The sequence below is a fragment of the Hemicordylus capensis genome, chromosome 2 (genome assembly GCF_027244095.1).
Source record: "Hemicordylus capensis ecotype Gifberg chromosome 2, rHemCap1.1.pri, whole genome shotgun sequence".
NCBI classification, from domain to species: domain Eukaryota; kingdom Metazoa; phylum Chordata; class Lepidosauria; order Squamata; family Cordylidae; genus Hemicordylus; species Hemicordylus capensis.
Window position 1 is genome coordinate 9400428 of NC_069658.1, and position 27984 is coordinate 9428411.

Here is a 27984-nt window from a genome sequence, read left to right on the forward strand (position 1 = left end):
GACGAATACTTGATACCCAGCAGGTTCACAAATATAACAGGCCCTGACAGTGCAATGTTGAGGCTTGCCAACTTAATTAAGTTAGGATTGAATGCCTGTGGACAGCATATCATAATAGCCAGCACAAACAAAAGGCTGTATGGGATGGAGTAGATGAGTTCTATAAGAATCATTTTATTTTTCTGACAGGGAACAACATAAGCTGCCACAGATATTCGGAGAAACCAGATTTCTGCTGTATTGGAAAATAAGGCTGTTCACATGAGCTACCCAAGCCCTACCTGCTCATGTGAAGTGCCAACACTGCCCTCCCAGATAGCCCTGGTTTTTAACCTGATCATTTACCTGGGTAAGTGGGCATGAGCATGGCCTTTTACCCAGATTCAGGGCTGTGTGAATGTTCTGGCTGCACACAGCCTGAGCAGACACAGAACCCCTGCTAACTGGGCAAAGAGGCACCTTTTTAAGGTGGTGATTCTCTTTATTTAGCCGGGGGAGAGTAACTGGCCCTATCCACCCTTAGGATAGTACTTCCAGTGATTTTTCCTGGTGTCTATCTTAGGTTTCCTTTTAGATTGTGAGCCCTTTGGGAACAGGGATCCATTTTATGTTTGATTATTTCTCTTTGCAAACTGCTCTGAGCCACTTTTGGAAGGGCGGTAGAGAAATCAAATTAACAACAACAACAACCGGGTGCCTAGAGTGCCTGACTCATGGGCAGTGCATTGTGGGATATCTGGAGGCCAGGCTGCATTTTCCCGGCCTCCAGAATGCCACGCGGCTTGCAGCAGCACCAGTCATGTAGGCATGCCATATGGGCATTTGAACTGCAGGGCTACGTTTGCCACCAGATAGACTGGAGGGAAGGTAGGTGCTCTCCGACCTTGTCCCCACCCTCCCTCCCTGGTGTTCTCAAAGATCATTTGAACAACCTAAATATGTTTCAATAGAAGGTAATATTTACTTACTTACTTAAAATATTTCTATACCACCCCAAACTTGCATCTCTGGGTGGTTTACAATTAAAATCATTTAAAACATCAAATCAATTAATTAAAATCATTTAAAATGTTAAAAACATTTAAAACCCAGTGTTAAATTTTTTTTAAACTACAAATGTAATTAAAAATAAGACCTAGGTGATACCAAGAATGCCCAGCTTCTGGTCAGGATTCAGCCAACGGTCAATCTCCAAGCCGTTGGGTACCCTGAAAGTTTGAAAAGTGAAATTTGAAGCAATAGGGCCTTCTTGACGCCAGTGCAGAGAGGGAGATATTTGCATGGAGGCATGAAGAGGCAATATGGCTGTTGCTGCTGTCCTCTGAAGGAGTTTGACAAGAGGTGGGAAAGTGGAGTATTTATTAGGCAGCTATTTTATGCTGCTGTATTTGGAGCCTGGGAGGTGCTGTGAGCACACCGACCCACCCTACCTGCTTTTATGTTTTTCCCTGGGCTCTGCTATTCACCCATTACATTCCCCACTGAGGGAACATAGGAAGCTGCCATATACTGAGTCAGACCATTGGTCTAACTAGCTCAGTATTGTCTTCACAGACTGGCAGCGGCTTCTCCAAGGTTGCAGGCAGGAATCTCTCTCAGCCCTGTCTTGGAGATGCTGCCAGGGAGGGAACTTGGAACCTTCTGCTCTTCCCAGTGCGGCTCCAACCCCTGAGGGGAACATCTCACAGTGCTCACACATCAGCTTTCCCATCCATAAGAAACCAGGGTGGACCCTGCTTAGTTAAGGGGGAAAGTCATGCTAGCTACCACAAGACCAGCTGTCCTCTACCAAGACCAGCTCTCCTCTACCTATCAGGTAAAATTCCCTATCAGGGAATTTTGCCTACCACCCTGATTGAGTGGATGGACTTCTGCCCTGAATGAAACAGAGGCGTTAGTCTAAATCTATTTGGCTTGTATTGGTTCTTGTTACAACTTTGTCGGTGGGGTTAGCTGGGTGTTTCTTGGGGGTGGGGGTGTCAGACACTCCCTTAAGAGGGGGGCTTGCATTAATACAGGACTTTGCTGCCAGTTGAGCACTTGTGGCTTGAGGGACTGGGGCTGGAATTTGCCTTGGCCTCTCTTCTAAGTGCCTCCTTAGAGACTCCTGGCCTGTATCTTCACTTACAGCCAGTCAAGTTAAGGTTCAAGGGATGAGCAGACTAGGATGCTATACCTGTCTGCTCACAACCTGATGGGAGATTATATTTAGGCTTTGCCATCCAACTACCTCCATGAAGCCATGTGTTCAGTATACATCATTATTTATTACTACTAAAGTTGTGGCCAAGTGTATACCTGTGCCATTCTGTCTCTCATAAGAACATAAGAACAGCCCTGCTGGATCAGGCCCAAGGCCCATCTAGTCCAGCATCCTGTTTTGCACAGTGGCCCACCAGATGCCACTGGAAGCCACAGGCAGGAGTTGAGGGTGTGCCCTCTCTCCTGCTGTTACTCCCCTGCAACTGGTACTCAGAGGCATCCTGCCTTTGAGGCTGGAGGTGGCCCACAGCCCGCCGACTAGTAGCCGTTGATAGACTTCTACTCCATGAAGTTATCCAAACCTATCTTAAAGCCATCCAAACTAGTAGCCAACACCGCATCTTGTGGCAGAGAATTTCACAAGTGGATTATGCATTGTGTGAAAAAGTACTTCCGTTTTTTGGTCCTAGATTTCCTGGCAATCAATTTCATGGGATGACCCCTGGTTCTATTGTTATCTCTCTATTGTTCTCAGTGCAAATGTCAGGATTCCTCCCCAAGAAAAGCATCTGAGAAGTTCTAAGGGAAGGCACATGAGTTTCTGCAAGACAAGCAATACTCCCCAGGTGGTTCCTGCATATCCCTGAGCTTGACACCGACAGTTCACACAAAGTGAAACTGAAATTAAATTTCAGGGTTGAAACATCGGGGCATATTTATGGGAAGCCAAATAAGTTTGTATAAGATAAGACAAGCAAAAGTTCTCAAGGGGTTTCTTCACATCCCTAGTTCCAGATCGCAGCGGGGCTGGTTGTCTGTCCAAGTGAGGAAAAGCAGGTATTGCTCCCAAACTTGCAGACACGGAATTCTGGGGATGAAATCAGGGTCCAAAGGCTGGCAGTCAAAACTTTAAGCAGAGAAAGGTGAGAGGCTAAGGCCTTTTTTGTGGTAGCACTTTTGTCAGGTTATCCTGTCCCCAGAAATATCTGTTTGGTGGCAACTTCAGGTGCAAAATTAACATGTTCTTTATGCTGTTGGGCCTTTTATGGCTGGCTGCTTTTGCTATTTTTGTTGCTGTTATTTTCAATTGGATTTCATACTGTGATTTTTTTAGTGTTATTATTTATATGATTGCTGTAAGCATCTTGGATGCTATGAATGCAGAAAGTGGGATAAGAAGGAAGGAAGGAAGGAAGGAGGGAAAGAAAGAAAGAAAGAAAGAAAGAAAGAAAGAAAGAAAGAAAGAAAGAAAGAAAGAAAGAAGCTGTGAACCTGTTTTATGGAATTGCTTGTATATCACTGTGCTTGGGTGTTTGAATTCAGTTCTCATTGAGCAAAGTTCCATGGTGTACTAATAGCTACAAAAAGGGCAGTTGGGGTTTTGTGTGTGTGTGTGTGTGTGTGTGTGTGTGTGTGTTTAAATATCATTAGAATTTTCTGTTAAGAAAATGAAAACATAATTAACCTGAGCATTTTAATCTCTCACACATCTTAATTTGCTAAGTTTCTGCTTCCTCTTAGAACTGTCTTGACCCTGAGATAATAACACGAGACTGCTAACGCTGTGATGAAGTGATAGCGGAGGACGCGTCTGGGTGGAGATAAGCAGACCACCACACTGAAGGATTTTCCCAATTATATATTGTTTCAACATTCTGCCATATCAGTGAGAAGAAAGAGATCCCAGCTGCAGCTGCCTGGGAGGAGAGAGTGGAGATTTGTGAAGATCTGATCACAAATATCCACGGTACAAATATGTCCATCAAGCATGGAAAAGCAAGCCATCTCCCATCTGACAGCCAGAGTGCTAATCTTTAATATCAGCTGCCCCCCACCAAAAGCAAGCAGCATACCCGTGAAGCTGTCCTGCTCACCTGCTCCTGCCCTCCAGCCAGCTGCAGAAATTCATTCCAGCCTCCCTCATTATTCACATTGCGACTCAGAGCATTTCTCTACAGCCCCAATGCAAGCAGGTGGGTGTTTCCGGGTTAGTGGACACCACCCATCAAAAGCCATCGAGCAAGTTAAGTGGAACATTCAGTCATGTAAGTGATGCAGCCCACTCACAGCTTGTTCACCTCTGTGGAAACTTGGCCAGAAAGTTTAAGCTGCATGAGAAAAGCTTCATTCACTGTATTCAAGGTGAGTCATGACAAGAGGGAAGCAATGAACAATTTTCGATGTTCTTATACCTGCTTATATTCTGAGATGGAGTAGACACTTGGCCACTGTGATGTGTATCCCCCGCAATATTATATTGTTAATATGAAGTTGCCTTATACTAAGTCAGACCATTGATTCACTTACTCCAGTACTGTCCAGTGGTCCCTCTAATTTTTTGCATCTGTGTGAGGAATGAGTTTTGTTCTGAGTGGTAGTATCAACGCAGTGTGTGTGTGTGTGTGCGCGCACATGGGACCTTCCTGATTCAACCTGAGCAGGATTTAAAATCAACAGAGCAGACATCAAAACACTGGTGTAACCCACTCAGCCAAGAAACTCACTGGGTGACTCTGGGCCAGTCACACATCTCACAGCCTAACCTACCTCACAGGGTTGTTGTGTGGATAAATATCACCATGTACACTGCTCTGGGCTCCTTGGAAGAAGAGCGGGATATAAATGTAATTAATTAATTAATAAGGGAACACTATGGTCTACTCTGACTGGAAGGCCTCTTCAATAGGGCTATGCACTAGAATGACTATGTACCATCTCCTGGCACTGCACATAGGTGGGTATGGTCAGAGCAGACCGTACCTGTTATATCCAGTGCTGGGGATGGACTTCCACAGAACCGGACCTCAGGAAGTTGAACAGGAACATCTGGGGAATGTAGTTTCCCTCAGTACTTTCCCCATGGTAACTACATTTCCCAGATGTTCCTGTGCACATTCCTCATGTGTCCATGGGCTTCAGTTCCATAGAAGTCCCCCACCCCGGACATGGCAGGTAGAGTGTGGAGATGGCTGTGGGAGTGCCTGGCTCTGGGCTGCACCAGGGGGATGGTATGCATTCATTGGCATCTGATGTTCTACTTTTCTACCCAAGGTCTTTTCCAGCTCTGCTTTCTGAGAACTTTCCAACTGGAGATGCTAGGGACTGGAACAAAGGCTTTCTATATCAAAAATATGTGTTCTGCTATTGAGCTATGGACCTTCCCTTGAGGTGTGAAAGGGCTTTGGCTAATGGAACTGACTCTCGTTGCCTCTTTTCCTTACAAGTGAAACTGTGAGCAAAAATGTACACCTGGTTAAAAGTCTGTTAATTGTACAGATCAGGTTGTTTTGGGTGGGTGGGTGTTGAGTTCATTTAATAATCTTTTGTAGTTTGTTTGGTCGTTTGTCCGGGGGGGATCCTGTAGAGATTGGAGGGCGGCAGGGGAGGAGTCAGAAAGAAAAAGGGAGGGAAAGGAGAATTTTATCCAGTCCATGGACTCCCAGATGGCCATTTTAACTCTAACAACTACTGTATGATTTGTCTATATAAGCTAATCATTTGATGACAATCATCATCATCATCATCATCATCATCATCATCATCATCATCATCAATGTCTTCTGTGTATGAATGAAGCAGCACACATCTGACACCATAAACAATATGTACCGATCACTAGATGCCACCTCAAGTGTAAATTGCTCCTTTTCAATGGAGCAATTTCTCACATTAATCAAGTGTTGAGTAATCAAGAGAATTCAGTTGTGAACTGGAACTTAATACCATTCTAACAAGTGAGGTGCCTGCATTTTAATTTAAATGAGGATGAAAGCCAATATTTCTTTCCACTTGAAACAATACTTTCTTGGGAAGTATCCCACCAGCATGGTCAAAGATATAAACTGGATCCTTAACTGAAAGGACACCCTCATCCCTCTTTGGAAGCCACACACCCTCTCTCTGTCTCTCTTCTTTTTAATATAACATTTCTCCCAAAGCATTATTCATTTTGATAGCCAGAAACAGCACAGCGCATAAATAGGAGAAAGCCATTCATTTGTGAAAAATGATACTGAGCGTGACTGAGGAGATAAATTCTTCATGTAAGGGGGAAAAAAGGTACGTTACAACTTTTCATGTCATTCATATCTTCTCATTTTACATGGCCCTCAGCCACAAAGCCAGTATAGGTGACGTCTGTATTAAATACTGAGCATAGGCTGCCAATTTAAATATCTGTTTAATTTGGCTTAAGGGACCCATCGTTACAGTGGCTTCCCATAGCTGTTTTGAAATGGACAGAGCCATAAACAGGGCAGATGGTTTTCAACTCAAGCCATAGTCAGGAAGAGCGGTTCAGAGCAAGTTATGAAAGTCTAGCTATCAAGGACACATGGGCTGATTCCAAATCTGAAGTCTCAGTTTCATCACCACTCTAAACAGTATATTTCCCCACATTCCGATGTAATGTCGGTGGAACCGCTGGCCCATTCAACTCTGGTTCCGCGTTACATGCAAATGCCATCAATCAGTACAGAAATTCAGTCTACATTCTGAAGTGAGCTGCTGGGATTCTGCATGGGAACTTACAGGAGGAGGACTGGTCTTGTGGTAGCAAGCACGAATTGTCCCCTTTGCCAAGTAAGGTCATAACAATATAAGAACAGCCCTGCTGGATCAGGCTCAAGGCCCATCTAGTCCAACATTCTGTTTCACACAGTGACCCACCAGATGCCGCTGTAAGCCACAGGCCGGAGTTGAGGGCATGCCCTCTCTCCTGCTGTTACTCCCCTGCAACTGGTACTCAGCGGGATCCTGCCTTTGAGGCTGGAGGTGGCCTATAGCCCTCAAAATAGTAGCTGATGATAGACCTGGTCTTCCCTGGTTTTCATTTGAATGGGTCAGAACTTGGGAGATGATTTTGATCTGTCTGTTCTGGATGGGGTCATACTTTCCCAGAACGAACAGGTACGCAGTCAGAGGTGCTTCTGGATCTGAGCCTCTCCCTGGTCTCCCAGGTTGAGGCAGTGGCCAGAGGTGCCTTTTATCAGCTTTGGCTGATGCGCCAGCTGCGTTCATTTCTTGAGATAAATGACCTCAGAACAGTAGTACATCTGCTGGTCACCTCCAGACTTGACTACTGCAATACGCTCTATGTGGGGTTGCCTTTGTACGTAGTCCGGAAACTGTAGTTAGTCCAGAATGCGGTGGCCAGATTGGTCTCTGGGTCATCTCAGAGAGACCATATCACTCCTGTCTTAAAACATCTACACTAGCTGCCGGTAAGTTTCCGGGCAGAGTACAAGGTTTTGGTTATAACCTATAAAGCCCTAAACAGCTTGGGCCCTGGGTATTTAAGAGAACGTCTTCTTCGCTATGAACCACACCGCCCATTGAGATCATCGGGAGAGGTTCATCTGCAGTTGCCACCGGTTCGTCTGGTGGCCACGCAGGGACGGGCCTTCTCCATTGCTGCCCCGAGGCTTTGGAACACACTTCCTGCTTAAATAAGAGCCTCCCCATCTCTTACAACTTTTTAAAGGGCAGTCAAGATGCATTTGTTCACCCAGGCTTTTATTTTTATTTTATTTATTTTTATTTTTACATTTTTATACCGCCTTTCGTTAAAAGAAAACCCCAAGGCGGTTTACAAAAATTAAAAACATACAGTAAAAAACAGTAAAAACATCAAGCTAAAAACAGGCATAAAAACAAGACAACAGATAAAAACACACAAGAACAGCAGTAAAAGACAATTATGTAAAAGCCTGGGTAAAAAGCCAAGTCTTTAAAAGCTTTCTAAAAGCTGTGATGGAGTCTGAGGAACGAATGGCCACCGGGAGAGCATTCCAGAGTCTAGGGGCAGCAACAGAGAAGGCCCTGTCCCGAGTGCACGACAGCCGGGCCTGCCTCATTGTCGGCACCTGGAGCAGGGCCCCCCCAGATGTCCTAGTCAAGCGGGCAGCAACCCTTGGGAGCAGGCGGTCCCTCAAATACCCCGGGCCCAAACCGTTTAGGGCTTTAAAGGTCAAAACCAGCACCTTGAATTGGACCCGGAAACGAACCGGCAGCCAGTGCAGCTCTTTCAAAATGGGGGTGATATGTTCCCAACGGGCAGCTCCGGATAGAACCCTCGCTGCCGTGTTTTGCACTAGCTGTAGTTTCCGGATATTCTTCAAGGGCAGCCCCATGTAGAGCGCGTTACAGTAATCCAGCCGTGACGTGACTAAGGCGTGGGTAACCGTGGCCAGATCTGCCTTTTCGAGAAAGGGACGCAACTGGCACACCAGCCGAAGCCGTGCAAAGGCACCCCTGGCCACCGCCTCCACCTGAGCCTCCAAAAGCAGAGCCGGGTCCAGTAGTACCCCCAAGCTGCGTACTTGCTCCCTCAAGGGGAGTGCAACCCCATCCAGAACTGGTAAAATCTCCTCATCCCGATTGGCTCTCCTACTGACCAACAGTACCTCCGTCTTATCTGGATTCAATTTCAGTTTGTTAGCCCACATCCAACCCATCACGGCCTCCAGCCCCCGATTCAGGACATCCACTGCCTCCCTAGGATCAGATGACAAGGAGAGACAGAGCTGAGTGTCATCCGCATATTGCTGACAACTCAGTCCAAATCCCCGGATGACCTCTCCCAGCGGCTTCATGTAGATGTTAAACAGCATGGGGGACAAGACCGAACCCTGCGGGACCCCACAGGCCAACGGCCACGGGGCCGAGCAGTAGTCCCCTAGCACCACCTTCTGGACCCTCCCCTCAAGAAAGGACCGGAACCACTGCAACGCAGTGCCTCCGATTCCCATACTCGAGAGGCGGCCCAGAAGGATACCATGGTCGATGGTATCGAACGCCGCCGAGAGGTCCAGCAGAACCAACAGGGACGCACTCCCCCTGTCTAGTTCCCGGCGTAGGTCATCCACTAGAGCGACCAAGGCAGTCTCAGTCCCATACCCAGGGCGGAAGCCAGATTGAAAAGGGTCCAGATAATCCGTATCATCCAAGACCCTCTGCAGCTGGGACGCCACCACACGCTCTATCACCTTGCCCAAGAAGGGAAGGTTAGACACAGGTCTATAATTGTCCAGGTTGGAGGGATCAAGGGCGGGCTTTTTTAATAGAGGTCTTACCACCGCCTCCTTGAGGCACGATGGCATCCTGCCCTCCCTTAACGAAGCATTAACGATCACCTCCAGCCATCTACCTGTCCCCTCCCTGGCAGCTTTTATTAGCCATGAAGGGCAAGGGTCAAAAGCGCACGAAGTCGCCCGCACACTGCCCAGGATCTTGTCCACATCCTCAGGCCGCACCAACCAAAAAGAATCCAACACAACGGGACCAGATGATACCAAAGGCACGTCTGCTGGAACTGCCAAAACTCTGGAGTCCAGGTCAGCACGGATGAGAGCGACTTTATCTGCAAAGCGACAGGCAAACTGATCACAAAGAGCTGTAGATGACTCCTCCCCCATTGTCCGGGGGGATGTGTGGAGCAATGTTTTCACCACACGAAACAGCTCTGTTTGCCTGCACTGAGCAGACGCAATGGAGGCGGAGAAAAAACGTTTCTTCACCGCCCCCCACCGCCACGGCGTAGTCCCTAAAATGGGCTCTAGCCCGTGTTCGGTCGGATTCGTGACGACTCTTCCTCCAGCGTCGCTCCAGCCGTCGTCCGTTTTAATTAGATAACTGTTTTAATTGTGTTTTAATAGTTTTAATTTTTAGTTTTAATTGTTGAAATGTTTTAATCTTTTATTGACTGTTTTTATCATTTTGTAAACAACCCAGAGAACTTGCATTTGGGGCAGTATAGAAATGTTTTAAATAAATAAATAAATGGGAGACTACATGTGTAAGCATGGTCAGATATTCCCCCTAGGCAGTGGTGCAGCTCTGGGAAGAACATCTACATGCTTGCATGCAGAGGGTTCCAAGTTCCCTCTCTGGCAGCATCTCCAAGATAGGGCTGAAAGAGGCTCCTGCCTGCAACCTTGGAGAAGCCGCTGCCAATTATTTTGGATTATTTTGGTCAGTACTGAGCTTAATGGATCAGTGGTCTGACTTGGTATGAGGCAGTTGCCTATGTTCCTATGTTCCACTTCTACTTGCACTGAGTAGGTGCTCAGACCAAGGAGCAAACCTGAAGTGACATATAAAACCACTCAGGCCTCTCTTGGATCTCCAGATCTCTGGCCCAGTTGGGCAGAGGAGCTGCAAAACCACCTCTGGCCATTATCTGAGTGATGCTGTGGCACAGCAAAGGTCAGTAGCTCCTTCTTTCTTTTAACTGCTCCATGGCAGGGGGAGGAACAATCCTGACATTCCCTGGTTCAAGCCTCCTGCTGCCTGCTGGGTGTCAGTGTGATATTGATGGTATTGAAAGTCATGGGGTTGCATGAGATTATCCAGGGGCAGTGTGTGAAGGAACAATCGCAGAGGGCCAAGAACACAACCATGACAGACCTCAACAGAAAGAGGGAAAGCAAAGGAAAAGCATCCCCCTATGGAAGCACTGAAAATGATTAGACTAGTAGGAGGAGAATCATCTGAGGACAGAATTGTGGAGATCTAGGGCATAAGCAGAACCAAGCACGAGAGAGTTACCCGCTGTATCCAAGGCAGCAGCTACATCGAGAAGGATGAAGATGGAATAAATGGCCTTACATTTGACAATAAAGTGATTGTGGATTATTCTGGTGAAGTGTGGCTTCAGTGGAGTGTAAGGGAGAGAAACTAGACTGGAGAGGGTGAAAAGTGGAAACACATCATGGCTGGCATACAGATCCTGAGTAGTCCAATCAAAATTAAAGTTACTTTAGAGTAACTCCTAAGTAGTACTATTCAGTGAGAGTATTCACACAACCATTTGGGAGGGCAGGTGGACAGTGGGGAAGGCTGTGAAACCTTCCCTTCCTCCCCAGATGATCCCTTGAAAGTTGCTAGGAGTGTGGACCATGCTCCCAGACAAGCAGCGCTTCACCAAGCAGTGTGGAGCTCCAGAGACCGGGACAATGCGTCCTGGCCTCTGGGTATCCCACAATGTACCGTGCACTGAACGCGGTGCATTGGGGGATTCTCGCAGGGGGAGGGCACTCTAGGCTTGCAGCCCAAGAAGACACATGATCACAGAGCCCGGGATAAGGGAGCACTAGTTCCTTAACCCCAATTAACAGCCAGGCTAAAAATCTGGGCTATGTGACGCTGCCCCACTGGGATCTGGCCTGATCCCAGGGGTCACCCCATGAAATGGAAGGTTGGGAAATTTAGGACCGACAAGAGGAAGTCCTTTTTCACACAGCCCATGATTAATCTATGGAATTCCTTGCCATGGGATGTAGTGATGGCCACCAGATTGGATGGATTTAAAAGGGGCTTAGACTGATTCATGGAGGACATGTCTATCAATGGCTACAAGTCTGGTGGCTGTGGGCCACCTCCAGCCTCAGAGGCACCATGCTTCTCAATACCAGTTGCAGGGTAGCAGCAGTAGGAGAGAGGGCATGTCTTCATCTCTTGCCTGTGGGCTTCTCAGAGGCATCTGGTGGACCACTGTGTGAAACAGGATGCTGAGCTGGATGGCCTTGGGCCTGATCCAGCAGGGCTGTTCTCATGTTTTTATGTTCTCACGCAGAGCCTAACCCAGGCTGGACTTCCCTAGCTTGGGTTAAGCTGCATATGGGAACAGCCTCAGGAAGTTATTCCACATGTCAAACCATGTGGCTTGCTGAGGTTGAAAATATCTGGAGCCACATGACATGTCAGAACTACATTTGATTTTAATTAATTTATTTATTTCTATTCATGGTTTGATTTATATCCCACCTTACATAAAATACATCCCAAGGCGGTTCACAACAGTTAATCCAATAAAATCCAATAAAATCACATTTACAATATAAAAAACAAGACCATAAAAACATAAAACACCCCAAAGCAACAGCCATTAAAAAAGAAAAACAGAGCAGCCAAAAAGGAGAGTCTGGCAACCCCTAAGGGGTAAAAACCTAAACATTATTAGGAGAATATTGAACAATATGAGGAGCACTTTCGCCCTCTCAAATTTGAGAATATTACTTTGAAATTGCATTCCTTGTGCCTCTAAGAATGAGCTTATTAGCTCGAAATGCATCAGACTACCCTTTTATCAGGCCACTTCATATTAAAAGTCCCTTGGGATGCTCTCCACTCTCTTCTTCCTCCTTTGGTCTGCTGCCTTTGGTTTATTCTCTCCACTTTTTTGGACTCTCTCGCCCAGATTCCATGATTCACTGCTAAGCTGCTAAACTCAACTAACTCTGTGAAGTGTGATAACCAAAGAGCCAAGATTACTACTGTATTTCCACCATCCCTAATTAGATCTTGCCCTAATTAAGACATTTGTTGCCTGTCATTCATGCAGCACATCGATTCCTGAGTTGTCCTCCAGGCTTGGAGCTCCAGTGCTATAGAGCGCGTTCCTCCAAGCTTGCTGGGTTCATTTAGAGACTCAAGACGGAAATGCAAACATCTGATCAATCTGAGTCAGCACTAACAATTTTGCTGCTGCTTTCGTATTGTGATAGGTATTAAACTGACCTCTGAGGCCCTGAACATCCTAGAGGGAGTAAACATTTCCCACCCTTAATTCTCACTCCCTAATCTTGATTCCTCCTTAGTTATAAACTAAGAGTGTTTGTATTTAGGTATCTGCGCAGCTGGGAGATAAACCTGAGCAGAAGCGCTCAAACCCCCAGACCTTGGAGCCTTGGTCCGTGGCCTCCAAGGTCCAGGGGGGACCTCCAAATGGCCGGGGGGAGCTCCTACAGCCACCCTGCACCTGCCCCGCCCCACCGCGGCTAACCTGCACGCCATTTTAAAAAACCCAAAGCCTCCACACAGCCGAGGGGTGGCTGCGGGGGTGGGGCAGCCGAGTAGTTGACCTCCTCCTCCCCTCCTCTGGAGGTGGTGGCAGCAATGTGGGGAGCGACCACTGGGCACGTCCCCTCTACCCAGCAGTTGCTGTGAACCGCAAGGTGCACCTGCACAGTTCAGAAAAAGATCATCGTGAGCCTGTGACATCAACAGGCTTGCGACGAACTTTTTCTGAACTGCACAGGCGCACCTCACAGTTCACAGCAGCCACTGGGCAGAGAGGACATGCCCAGCGGTTGCTCCCCCCATTGCTGCCACCACCACTGGGCGGGAGCAGGAGGAGGTCAACTACTTGGCTTGCCCCCTCCCCGCCGCAGCCACCCCTCAGCCTTGCGGCAGCTTTTTTGAAAAAATGGCACGTAGGTTAGCTGCAGCATGAGGCTCCCCCAAAGTAGGTTTTGGGGGCCTCGCGGCTGTGGGGGAGTGCCTGGCGGGGAGGGCCTTATGGAAGGGCTGGTCGGGGCAGCAAAAGCAGTTAGGTGTGCCCCTGAACCTGAGGGTGGAACACTGAAATGTAGACCCAAGCTGTGAAAATGGCTTCACAAGCAAGAGGAAGAATTCTCAGGCCCTTCCTCAAGTGAGAATTCCCACATTCTTCAGGGGAAGCCATGGAAAGTAAGCTGCCCTGAAACCAGTATAGGTGTGTGTCAAGTAGAGATGTCAGCAGTGAAGTGGAGCCTGGCTCATCATGGACTCACTGCTGGCCAGCCCTCTCTACCAGTCCTACTGTTTCTCAAGGGAATTTGCCATTACAAAAGTGCTGTGTGTGTGTTTGTTAAAAACAATCTCAAGGCGGTTTACAAAAGTTGAAAAACATACAATAAAATGACAATAAAAATATTAAGCTAAAAATAGAAAAACAAGTCAAATTTAAAATACAATGAAAAATTATAAAATACAAGCATAAAAACTATACATAGGTAAAAACACATAGAAGCAGCAATAAAAACAATCATGTAAAAGCCTGGATAAAAAGCCAAGATTTAACAAGCTTTCTAAAAACTGTGATGGAGTATGAGGAGTGAATGGCCACTGGGAGAGCATTCCAAAGTCTGGGGGCAGCAACAGAGAAGGCCCTGTTCCGAGTGCACGACAGCCGAGCTTCCCTCACTGTTGGCACCCGGAGCAGAGTCCCCTCAGATAACCTCATCAAGCGGGCAGCAACCCTTGGGAGCAGCCGGTCCCTCACATACACCGGGCCCAAACCATTAAGGGCTTTAAAGGTCAAAACCAGCACCTTAAATTGGACCAGGAAACAAACTGGCAGCCAGTGCATCTCTTTCAGAATGGGGGTGATGTGCTCCCAGTGGGCAGCTCCGGATAAAACCCTCGCTGCCGTATTTTGCACTAGCTGTAGTTTCCGGATATTCTTCAACGGCAGCCCCACGTAGAGCGCGTTACAGTAATCCAGCCATGACATGACTAAGGCATGGGTAACCGTGGCCAGATCTGCCTTCTTGAGAAAGGGACGCAGCTGGCGCACTAGCCGAAGCCGTGCAAAGGCACCCATGGCCACCACCTCCACCTGAGCTTCCAAAAGCAGAGCCAGGTCCAGTAGTACCCCCAAGCTGCGTACTTGCTCCTTTAAGGGGAGTGCAAGGGTTCATGACAAAGAAGGCATTCTCTTAAATACCCAGGGCCCAAACTGTTTAGGGCTTTATAGGTTACAACCAGCACCTTGTATTTTGCCGGAAACATATCGGCAGTCAGTGTAGCTCTTTCAATACAGGAGTTAAATGGTCTCTTCAAGATGACCCAGAGACCAGCCTGGCTGCCACATTCTGGACCAACTGTAGTTTCCAGACTATGTACAAGGGCAGCCCCACATAGAGTGCATTACAGTAATCCAGTCTGGAGTTTACCAGCAGATGTACCACTGTTTTGAGGTCATTCACCTCAAGAAACGGACACAGCTGGCATATCAGCCGAAGCTGATAGAAGGCACTTCTGGCCACCGCCTCAACCTGGGAGACCAGGGAGAGGCTCAGATCCAGAAGCACCCCCAGACTGCGTATCTGTTCCTTCTGGGGAAGTGTGACCCGATCCAGAAGAGGCAGATCAAAATCATCTCTCAAGTTCCGACCCTGCACGATGAGTACCTTCGTCTTAGCTGGATTCAGTCTCAGTTTGTTATCCCTCATCTAGCCCATTACCGACTCCAGGCAGACATTTAGGGAGGTTATGCCCTCTCCTGATGATGCTGACATGGAGAAATAGATTTGAGTGTCATCATCATAGTGATAGCACCCTGCACCAAATCTCTTGATGATCTCTCCCAGCGGTTTCATGTAGATGTTAAACAACATTAGAGACAATATGGAGCCCTGCGGCACACCATATAAGAGTTCAGATTTTGAAGACCAGCAGTCTCCATCGGACACCATCTGGAACCTGCTCAAGAGGTAGGAGCGGAACCACTGCAAAGCCATGCCTACAACTCCCAACTCCCTCAGACGCTCCAGAAGGATACTATGGTCAATAGTATCGAAAGCCGCAGAGAGGTCCAAAAGGAACAGAGTCACACTTCCTCTGTCCAATTGGAGATCATCCATCAGGCTGACCAAGGCAGTCTCCACCCCATAGCCAGCTCGAAAGCCAGTTTGAAAAGGGTTGAGATAATCACTTTCATCCAAGACTGTCTAGAGCTGTGAGGTCACCACCCTCTCAATTACCTTGCCCAGCCACAGAAGGTTGGAGACAGGCCTGTAGTTGTTCAAGTCCGAGGGATCCAGGGTAGGCTTCTTCAGAAGCGGTCTAATAATTGCCTCCTTAAGACAAGGAGGCATCCTACCTTCCCTCAGAGATGCATTTATAATCTCTACCAGGCCTTCTACAACAACCCCCCCTGCCAGATAACATAAGCCATGTTGGACAAGGGTCAAGAGAACAGGTGGTAGGCCGCACCACTCCAATCAGCTGGTCCACATCCTCAGGAGTCACAAACTGGAACTGATCCAACCTAATCACACAAGAGGAGTCACTGGATACCTCCACATCAGACACTGAAGTAATTGTGGAGACGGAGTCTAAGTCGGCCCGAATATGAGAGATTTTCCCCACAAAGAATTAATTAAACACATCACAGCGGGTAATCGATGGTTCCAGATTCTGATTCAAGGGAGGAGGGGCACTCACTAGCCCTCTTACAACCCTGGAGAACTCCGCTGGAGGTGAACTTGCAGATGCAATATGGGCAGAAAAGAATCGCTTCTTTGCCGCACGTATCACCTGAGCATAGGTCTTCAAATGAGCTCTATGTTGCAATCTGTCGGATTCAAGCCGAGTCTTTTTCCACTTGCACTCCAGTTGTCTACCTCGCTAGTTACATAGATATAAACAAACAAATAAAATGAACAGATCCTCTGTACTTATCAGGCTGGGTCAGGTAGAGCAGACAAGAAAGCAGAAGTGGTGTGTTGGCGTCTTTTAACCCCTCCCACACAGCTTAATGCCTCCGCTTTCTAACAGCATATTTTCCCAGAAGTCCTGGAAAAAGTGCACGTTTTTGTGGTTCCCACAGCACTTTGAATCTTTCCCAAGACTTCCAGGAGGAAGATGCTTTAAGTTTAGCAGAGGGATGGGGTGGGGGGGAGGGAGAGAGAGCGAGAGAGAGGCACTACTTAAAAGTTATATTAAACAGCAAATACAACTTCTTGTCTTAAACAGCGAATTGAGGGGTGAACAAACTACCTCCTGCACAATTAGGTGTTGATGTGGCAAGTGGGGAGAAGACTGCACAACCACGCTGCTCCCCCATTCAATTAAGGGGTCAGTTTTGAGTATCATCCAAGCCAGTCCAATTATTTATTATTATTATTATTTATTATTTAATACATTTCTATACCACCCAAAACGCAAGTTCTCTGTTCCAATGCCTTTAAAATCAGGCCACACATGCAGCAGTCAGACATCATTCATATATGCTTTCCCCAGATGTAAACCGCCCTGAGCCATTTTTGGAAGGGTGGTATATAAATCATAGATAGATAGATAGATAGATAGATAGATAGATAGATAGATAGATAGATAACATTGTATGCATGTACATGTATCTCTGTACATGCACACATTTTCATATGAGTGACTCTATTTATTTTAATTTTTAAAGTCCACAGAGGGACTGAGAATGAAGTATACAGATCAAGTGTCCTGCTGAAAGAAAATTCAGTGTAAGCTGTGAATAACTGCACGCTTACAGAACGATCATGTGTAATACACAGTTGGTACCTGCACTGAATGTAACATATGAATAAGGTTGAAATGCAGTCATGCAGAAATCAAGTGTGCTCCATGCATGTGCGAATCAGGCCTCAGTGTAATGCAATTCCTTATATTGAGCATTAAAGAGATGCATTTCACACCTTCCCAACGTAGCTGAATACTAGCACATGTTCTCTACACCTTAATTACATGCTCGGTTCCCACAAGACAGATTCTTTGCAAGCTCATTAATTTTAAAAAGAAATGTTCATTTGAACTCCTGCAAAAAAAAAAAAAGAATAATTGCAGAAAACAGGTGCTTTAATGTAATTTAGGGAGGATTAGAGTCCAATTCTTCAAATAATGGCATTTGTATTGGGAGAGAAGAAGGGAAGAAATGAAGAAAGTTGAAGTCATTGCAGCTTTAAGTAGCAGAAGAAGGGACATTGTTCAATTTATTCTCCTGGCCTTTTGTGTTTTTCATGCTGGAACGTGAGTTGTTTGCCCACAATGGGCTGCAAATGAAGGGACGGGAGTGTGATTCAGTGATAAACAAAAACATCAGACAGTAATCAGGGGAATGAGAAATAGAATTACAAGCTCGCATTATTACCGTTCCACTGGATTTTAACTGCTAGCCATTTTATTCTGCATACTCTATCAAAGAAATATGCATTGGCTTCCAATCCCGATGACACTTTCAAGGTCTTTGCCTTCATTAAATTTTTATACAGTAGGTTTTTTAAAAAAAATACGGGGGGGTGGGGAAGCCCACTCTCTTTTATTCCACCCAGCACATGGAAGAAGAAGCGATTGTATCGAAATGCCGCCTAATAAAATAAAACAGAGGAAAACACAATGCAGACATTTTATTAGTGATCGCTGCTTTCCTTAAAAATTAATTCATTCCAGCAACACTTTTAAAAGGTTCTTCTGGCAAATAACTTAGGCTGAAAAAAATATGACAAAAGCAAGACACTTCAAGGTGAATCAGGAGACGTGACTGAGCATTTAAGGTTTCCATGAATTTTTGTACAGGGAAAAATTGTATGACCATGGAGAGCCACCAGGGAGCCATTGATCAAATATCACCAATCAAGTGTCCAGCTATATACTTGCCCTTATTTATTTATTTATTTATTTATTTATTTATTTATTTAATACATTTCTATACCGTCCAAAATGCAAGTTCTCTGGGCTGTTTACAAAACAATAAAAATAGCCAATAAAAGAGTAAAACATTTCAACAATTAAAAGCTAAAAGTTAAAACTATTAAAACACAATTAAAACAGTATCTAATTAAAAGCCCAGGTGAAAAAATTCATTTTGACTGCCCTTTTAAAAGTTGTAAGAGATGAAGAGGCTCTTATTTCAGCAGGAACTGTGTCCCCGAGTAGCCACCAGATGAGCCGGTGGCAACTACAGATGAACCTCTCCAGATGATCTCAGTGGGTGGTGCAGTTCATAGTGAAGAAGACGTTCTCTTAAATACTCAGGGCCCAAGCTGTTTAGGGCTTTATTGGTTATAACCAAAACCTTGTACTCTGCCCGGAAACTTACCGGCAGCTAGTGTAGATCTTTTAAGATAGGAGTGATATGGTCTCTCCGAGATGACCCAGAGACCAACCTGGCAGCTGCATTCTGGACTAACTACAGTTTCTGGACTATGTACAAAGGCAGCCCCACACAGAACGCATTGCAGTAGTCAAGTCTGGATATGACCAGCAGATGTACTACTGTTCTGAGGTCATTTATCTCAAGAAATGGCAGCTGGAGTATTAGCCAAAGCTGATAAAAGGCACCTCTGGCCACCACCTCAACCTGGGACCCCAGGGAGAGTTTTGTGTCCAGAAGCACCCTCAGACTGCCTACACATTCTTTTTGGGGAAGTGTGACCCCATCCAGAACAGGCAGGTCATCTCCTGAGTTCCGACCCCGCACAATAAATACCTCCATCTTATCTGGATTCAGTCTCAGCTTGTTACCTCTCATCCAGCCCCATTTAATGGAAAGGGGCAGGAGCTCATTGGAGGGCGTGGCTAGCTGGTATGCTCCCATTCACCCCCCACCATGCATTGGCCCTCCCTGGAATTGTATCATCACCATCTGCTTAAAGTGTCCCAGTTAATTGACCCATTACTGCCTTCTGGACCAACTCTACAGAGCCAGAGGGCAGAAGGTCATGAACTGGAACTCCGAGAAGTCAGTGTCTTATCCTGAACTACTAGTACTCTGTCCAATGCAAGCCTGGCAGTCTAAGCTTTGCAATGCAAAGGATAGGGGTTCTGAAACTGGAGCCCATGGAGTAGATCCAGGTGGCCTGTGGATTATCTTCACTGCACTGAATTAAATTTGCTTCCTGGTGAACCAGAATAAAGTTCTTGGAAATAGCTATCCCAAATACTTAATTAAACATATTCATATGTGCAGCCTAACCCAGAAGCTCCACTTCTTAACCTGGCATTTAGCCAAGGTTAAGTGAAATGATGGTTCACTTAACCTTGGCCAGCAATCTTCTGGGCAATTGCTGGCAGGTTCAATGGCTTCCCCCCAAGACCACCACCATTTCCGGCAGTGAGCCGGCGGGAAGGAGCAGCCACGGCAAGTGGCTTGTGCCCTGGGGCACCCTGGGAGGGAGAATCCTCCCACTCTCAGAATTTCCCTTCATCACACCATGGTTTGTGTGGCCACAGGGCTCAGCAGACGGGAGGACAGCGGCTGCTCATTTGCTGGGGAAGGCCCATCCTCCCCGGTGAGGTCATGTGCAAGACCTCATTGTTTCTCTAATTTTTACTGTAAGCCTAATGAAAATATGAATGGACTGGGTTGTACTTGAGAAGGAGTTTGAGAAGTGGCACAGTGGGGAAATGCTTGACTAACAAGCAGACGTTTGCCGGTTTGAATCCCTCCTGGTATGTTTCCCAGAGGAGAGCTGGTCTTGTGGTAGCAAGCATGACTTGTCCCCTTAGCTAAGCAGGGTCCACCCTGGTTGAAAATGAATGGGAGACCTGATGTGTGAGCACTGCAAGATATTCCCCTCAGGGGATGGAGCCACTCTGGGAAGAGCAGAAGGTTCCAAGTTCCCTCCCTGGCTTCTCCAAGATAGGGCTGAGAGAGATCCCTGCCTGCACCCTTGGAGAAGCCACTGCCAGTCTGTGTAGACAATACTGAGCTAGATGGACCAATGGTCTGACTCAGTATATGGCAGCTTCCTATGTTCCTATGGTTATGGGAAACACCTATATTGGGCAGCAGCGATATAGGAAGTTGCTGAAAGGCATCATCTCATGCTGCATGGGAGGAGGCAATGGTAAACCCCTCCTAAATTCTACCAAAGACAACCACAGGGCTCTGTGGGCACCAGGAGTTGACTTGACGGCACACTGTACTTAAGTGGAGAAGAGAAGAGAAGAGAAGAGAAGAGAAGAGAAGAGAAGAGAAGAGAAGCATTGATCTTGGCTGAAATAAATGAGTAAGTATCAGCCAACCCTAGATGTAAAGACCTGCTCACCCAAGGGTCATTGGTCTGAGTGTGGCCAGGAATAGCAGCACAGGCTCATTCTTGCCTCCCTTGCTCCACCCCAATGACTGTCTTCTTGGGAACTCAGTCTTCAGTCTAACTCTGGCTACACCCCTGCCCTGGCCTCTCAGATGCTGCTCTGCTCTCTCCCGAACTTGACTTTGCCCGCTTTGCATCACACTCTTGGGTGTGCTACCTGGGGCTCAGCAACCAGCAGCCTGGAGCTTCCCCAGACATCAGGCTTCACCGTGGGTTTTCTGTGAGACTTTCCTGTGAGTTCAAAGTTTCCCAAAAAAAGCCGACTCAAAAAAGGTGGATATTTTTTTATTCTGGAGATAAATCAGGCTACACTCTAAGTCACAATGAAAAACCTGAATTGTGTGTGAAGTGCTTCTTGCTATCTGGCAGGGACTTCGGGGTAAGTCTGGCTGATATGTGAACACACACCTCCATTCCAGAGGAGATGTGAATTAAAAGCTGGGTGTGAAAATCTTCCTGAAGCAAGCCCTGACTGAGGCCTGGCACCACCTGAAATTTCCAGTTTTCACAGGCAGCCCTATGGAAAGCACATGACAGTAAGCAAACCTGGAAGGGTCACGGATAACTGAAAACAGAATTTCAGCCTCCCCGCTCTCTACCTACCATGCCTTGGAAACTTATTCAGGGAAAGAATGAGTTGCAGAGTCTGAAATAGCCTTTGGTACAGTAGATCCCATAAACAAGCCCTAAAAGGAGAACATAAGAAGATAGGAAGCTGCCATATACTGAGTCAGACCATTGGTCTATCTAGCTCAGTATTGTCTTCACAGACTGGCAGCGGCTTCTCCAAGGTTGCAGGCAGTAATCTCTCTCAGTCCTATCTTGGAGAAGCTAGGGAGGGAATTTGGAACCTTCTGCTCCCAGAGCAGCTCCATCCCCTGATGGGAATATCTTACATAGTGCTCACACTTCTAGTCTCCCTTTCATATGCAACCAGGGCAGACCCTGCTTAGCTAAGGGGACAAGTCATGCTTGCTACCACAAGACCAGCTCTCCTCTTGCCATTCAATTATATAATGCCATGTAGAGTTCAAATGTTATTGCACAAGAATACTGGCCAATGAAAGAAGCAAGGGCATAGCTATCATGGAAGAAGGCTCGGGTCAGCGACAAGTTTCTCTAGGTTCATGAGGGAGCAGGGTCACACTGGCTAGGAAACACCCCACTCTTCAATAGGGCTCTTCACCCCACTCTTCAATAGGGCTGGGAAAGACTCCTGCCTAAAACCTTGGAGAAGCGGCCCTTTCTCCCACTTCTAATCAAATAATATTACACTCTCCCCTTTCCCTTCAGGAGCCAGCAGCTTGCCACTGAGTTATGCAGGCCAGAGGGGAGGAACATACGTAAATAGAGAGCTGCCTTATGCTGAGTCAGATAATTGGTCCATCTAGCTCAGTATTGTCAACACTGACCGGCAGCAGCTCTCCAAGGTTCCAGGCAGCAGTCTTTTCCAGCCCTACCTGGAGTAACCAGGGCTTGAACTTGGGACCTTCTGCATGCAACAGAGATGCTCTGCCCCTGAGACGTGGCCCTATTCCCTATCAGAAGCTGGAGTACCTTTGACTGTATCTGCCAGTCAATATGCCAATCAACTTAAACACTTCCAATAAAGGTAATTCTGCATTTCTCAAATGCTCCTCAACTTAGGAGCTTTCATTCAGTCCCCAAATTCAGCCATCTTCCCTGCAATTTATGTCACCTGCCCAGTGGCCAATTTATCAAAAAGCGTCCCATTATCATAACATCTTCTACAATATGTCTGTCGAGTGCTTTGCCTTACCTTCTCAGTGCTTGTTAATTTTGTTTCCAGTGCACTTGCTCTCTTTGTCCATTTCAGAAATCAATTACCGTCAACATGAAGAATTTTCTCCTAAAATCCCCAGGTGCCTGGCCTTTCATTGGTGTCAGTCCATGCCCTTTTCTCTTCAAGCGCATCAGACTTTTAAACCTCCTCTTGAACATATCTCTTCAGCTCTTCCTAATTTACTTTTATTAGACTATAAAAAGAGGCAAACATAGGATTTTTGATATCATTGTGGCAGATTCAGCTCAGGTGAGAGAAGGTCTTCTGCTCATCTACACCCAGTTTGCCTCTTATTCCTTCAGGAATAACCTGTCCATCTCTTTTAAATTAACCTCTCTGACAATCTCTCCATCTCTTCCTTGAAGTGCCTCCAAAGCTCTAATTCTCTGGCAACATCTTTCCTGAAAGACCCTGACATTATCTTTCCTCTTCTTTCTCCACTGCTGCCAGATTCTCTCAGTCCAACTCATGCTAGGGATGATTAGGAAAGGGATTGAAAAATCATGCTTTATAAAATCACCAAGCCTTTATAAATATCTGTGATGCAGACACGTTTGGAAAATGGTGTAGAAATCGGGTCACTCCATCTAAAAAAGGATCTTATAAAGCAGGGTTCCAAACCTCGGCTCCCCAGAGGTTGTTGAACTTCAGCTCCAACCATCCCTAGCCACAGGGGCTAAAGGCTATTGTGGCTGGAGGATGATGGGATTGTGGTCTAACAAGATGCAAGATGCCAGGACAAAGGAGGGCAAGATGCCATCGAGCCTCAAGCAGGCGGTGGTAAGACCACTATTAAAAAAGCCCTCCCTTGATTCCACCAACACTGATAACTCTTGGCCTGTTTCAAATCTTCCCCTTTTAAGCAAGGTGTAGTGTGGTGTCTGTGCAGCTGCAAAGAGTCTTGGATGATAAGGATTATCTAGATACTTTTCAATCTGTTTTTCGCCCTGGGTTTGGGACGGAAACTCCCTTGGTCGCCCAGGTGGATGACCTACGCTGGGAACTAGACAGGGGAAGTGTGTCCCTGTTGGTTCTGCTGGACCTCTCAGGGGCATTCAATACCATTGACCATGGTATCCTTCTGGGCCACTTCTCAAGTATAGGTATTTGGGGTGGTGTATTAGAGTGGTTCCAGTCTTATCTTGGGAGGAGGTTTTCCAGAAGGCAGGCGGTGCTGGGGGACTTCTGCTTGACTCCTTGGCCTCTGGCCTATGGGGTCCCTCAAGGCTCAATATTGTCCCTCATGCTGCTTAACATCTGCATGAAGCTGCTGGGAGAGGTCAACAGGAGGTTTGGTCTCAAGTATCATCAACATGCAGATAACATTCAGATCTACTTTCCCTGACATCAGATCCTAGGGAAGCAGTGGTTGTACTGCACTGGGGGCTGGAGGCAGTGATGGGCCAGATATGGGCTAGCAAACTGAGGCAAAGTCCAGACAAGATGGAGGTGTTGATTAGTAGAAAAGCTGATCAGGACACAGTGATTCAACCAGCTCTGGATGGCGCTGCACTCCCCTCGAAAAAGGAAGTTAACAGCTTGGGTGTGCGGCTGCTTTTGGATGCTCAGATGGAGGCAGTGGCCAGGGGTGTCTTTGCATACTTTTGGCTAGTGAGCCAGCTGTGACCCTTTCTTGAAAAGGCAGATCTGGATACAGTTACCTATGCCTTAGTCACATAGCAGCTGGATTATTGCAATATGCTCTATGCGGGGCTGCCCTTGACGAATATTCAGAATCTTCCGTGGGTGCAGAATTCAGCTCCCAGGGTTCTCTCTCGAACTGCTCATTTGGCGCATATTACGCCTATCATGAAAGAACTGCACTGGTTGCCAATTTGTTTCTGGATCCAATTCAAGGTGCTGGTTATTACCCTTAAAGCCCTGAATGGTTTGGGTCCTGGATACCTGAAGGACTGCCTGCCCGCCCAACAAGATTGTCAGAGGGGCCTTTGCTCCATGCACCAACATTGAGAGAGGCTTTGTTTGTTTGTTTGATATGCCACCCCTCCAAAAAATGGCTCAGGGTGGCTTACTGTAAATTGTTGTGCACACGGCACCGGGCCTTCTCTGTTATTGCCCCCAGGCTCTGGAATGCTCTCCCAGTGAGTGTTGGCTCCTTGACATCTGTGACTGATTTAAAAACACAACTAAAGTCCTTTTTGTATATTCAGGCTTTTCCCCATTAGAGGCTGTCAGGTCTCTCAGTTCTCCTGATTCAGTTTGTCTTTTTTATGGTTGGTTTTGTTGATGTTTGGTGTTTTATGGTTTTTACTGTTTCACTGATTTTAAAGATTTAAAAGTAAATTTTAAGGATTTTTATTGTCTTTTAACTTCTGTAAATTGCCTTGAGATGCATTATTAAAGGCGGTATAAAAATTGAACAATAAATAAATAAAACAAACAATGTATTGGGACCAAGATCGGAACTGGAAAGGGGACATACAAGAGTAACCAAATAATCAGGGAGATAGAAGAACTTCCTCATGAGGAAAGAAGTTTGGAGCTTTTTTGTTTAGAAAAAACCCTAGAGGGGCATGATAGAGGTTTATGGAATTATGAATTTTGTAAGGAACATGAGCGGAGAGAGATTTTTCTTTCTTATAGCTTTAGAACCTGGGGTCACCCATTGAAATTGATGGCAGTAGATCAGGCCAGATGCAAGAAAGTACTTACTCACACTATGCACAATTAACTTGTGGAATGGATTGCCACAAGATATGGTGAAGGTCATTGTCTTAGATGGATTTAAAAGAGAATTACACAAATTCATGGATTCTATACTTGAGCCTGCCCTTGACACTAGTTTGAAATTGGCCCAGAATGTCATCACACATCTTCTGATGAGTATGCTAGATTTGCTCAATTGTTACTGAGTTGAGGTACAAGAAAGATGCATACTAGGTACAATTTTAAAAAACATGTTAAGACTGTCTGATGAAGCAGAGCTCTCTCTGCATTTGTAAAGCCTACACTAACAACAGATGGTAGCCCCATAAATAAATAATAAATTACTATCACCTTAGCGATTTTTCATTCTCAACATCTGTTGTGATCTACAATGGACTTTTCATTAAGAACTAGGAAGGCTGGGTGACCCTTATAGCCCCAAATAAACAGGACTGTGTTGTGTATCCTGCAACAACCCCAAACTGGTGTAAAATCACTCAGGCAATTCAAATTCTGTACCAAGAAAAGCTGAAATCTGTGATTTGTTTGTTTGTTTGTTTGTTTAATTTCTATACTGTCTGATATAGAAATCTCCAGGTGGTGTACATAATATAAAAACAATATAGAATAGTTAAATTCATAAAACAGATAGAAATCTCAATAAATAAAAAGGCACTAAAATTTCAATTTCAGTTGAAAGCCTGGGAAAACCAGTACGTCTTCAGCGTCCTCCTAAAAACAAACAGAGAAGGAGATACTCAAGTATCTTATATGGATATTGTGCAAAGAAAGGAACTTCTAATTTTAGGCTGCATGATTTGTTCTGCAATATATAACTTTTCCATAATCTAGTCTGGTTTTGCAAGTCATGGGGAGAGGTCAGGAGCTGGCAGAGGAACATTCTCCACAGAATTCCAAATAAGAAGAGGTTGTCCACTCATGCATTTGAGGAAACATGTGCAGTAAGCCAGAAGAGCTTCCCCACCCCATCTGTTGTGTTCTGTATGGACTCCTGCAGTACATGCTGACATTCAGACCAATACGGCAATAGCGCAACAAAGTTGCACATACTCAAGAAAGGTGTATAGTTGTGCAAATGCTCAGTCCATTTGCATCAGTGTTGTCCTCCTTGTGTAACATTGCATGAGACATCTGCTTCTGCACAACCTCAACCCCATGCAATGGGGTAGCATGCAATGGCCTCATCTTGCAGAAGGTGTGCGGTCCATCTGCATCATTCCCTGCAACATATCTGGAGCGAGGAAGAGGTTTCTAAGCAGGAGGTGAATCACAGTTTGCATACCCTATTGCACAAGTGCACCCTCTTGCACATGTGCAACACCAGTTTGGGCTGCAAGATTCTGATGTAGTGAAACAAACTAGCACAACTTCCTTGCACTAGTGCAACATGTCTGCACTAGTGTCTGCACTAGTGCAATATTAGTCTGGATGTCAGTGTAGCTCAGGCCATGTGTTTCGCTTGGAAGTGTCTCAGAAGCCTCATAAGAACAGCCCTACTCACTCAGGCCCAAGGTCCATCCAGCCCAGCATCCTGTTTCCCACAGGGGCCCATCAGATACCTCTGGGAAGCCCACAGGCCAGAGGTGAGGGCATGCCCTCTCTCCTGCTGTTGCTCCCCTGCAACTGGTATTTGGAAGCATCTTGCCACTGAGGCTGGAGGTGGCCCATAGACACCAGGCTAGTAGCCATTAACACCCCTGTCGTCTAGGAATTGTCTAAGACCCTTTTAAAGGCATTCAAGCTGGTGACTATCACTACCTTCCATGGCAGAGAATTCCATAGATTGATTATGTGCTGTGTGAAAAACTGCTTCCTTTTGTTGGTCCTAGCATCCCTCCAGTGGCTGTTGCTGGTGTCTATGTTTCTTTTTTAGATTGTGAGCCCTTTGGGGACACGGAGCCATTTTGTTTGTTTGTTTGTTTGTTTGTTTGTTTGTTTATATCTAGAATATAATTCTTTATTTGCGACCCAAGGTCAGCATAACATGACATAAACAAAACATCTCATAACACAGGAAGATACAATGGGGAAAAGGAAATATGTAAATATATAGATAAATATCCATGAATAAATAATCAATAACATTTAAAATTAATCAAAGAAAAGCTCGGTGCCGTAACAATACTGCAACAGAACAGAATTTGGCCACCTTAAAGGTGACATCTAAAGTTGTATCCACAAGAAGACAGGAAACATAAAAATCTCCTGAGCAACCTGGGAAGGGTGCCAGAAGAGGAGTTAATAAGGAGCATCTTAAATCTCTATATAATGGCCAGCTCAACAAAACATGTTGGATGGATTCAGCTTCCCCCATACCACATGGGCATAATCTATCCTCCCTAGGAATCCGCATAAACCAACCCGAGAGCACCGCTGAAGGTAACATGTCATGTCTTGCTCTGAAAAAGGCCCTCTAGTAGCACGTCATGCTCAAGGTATTCAGATAGGCAGCAGGGCCCCAACTTGAACTGCTCAAACCCAGCCTCCTTTTAGTACAATCAGGGATTCGGGAGAGTTCTTGTTGGATTTCAAAGACCAAGAGTCTTTGTTTCAGGATCTGCCTAGCCTGGTCATAACTTAACAGGACCAGTCTATGTAAACCACTTGGGAACTTTTGTTGAAAAGCGGTATATAAATATTGGTTGTATTCGTATTTGTATTTTGTTCTGTGTGAAA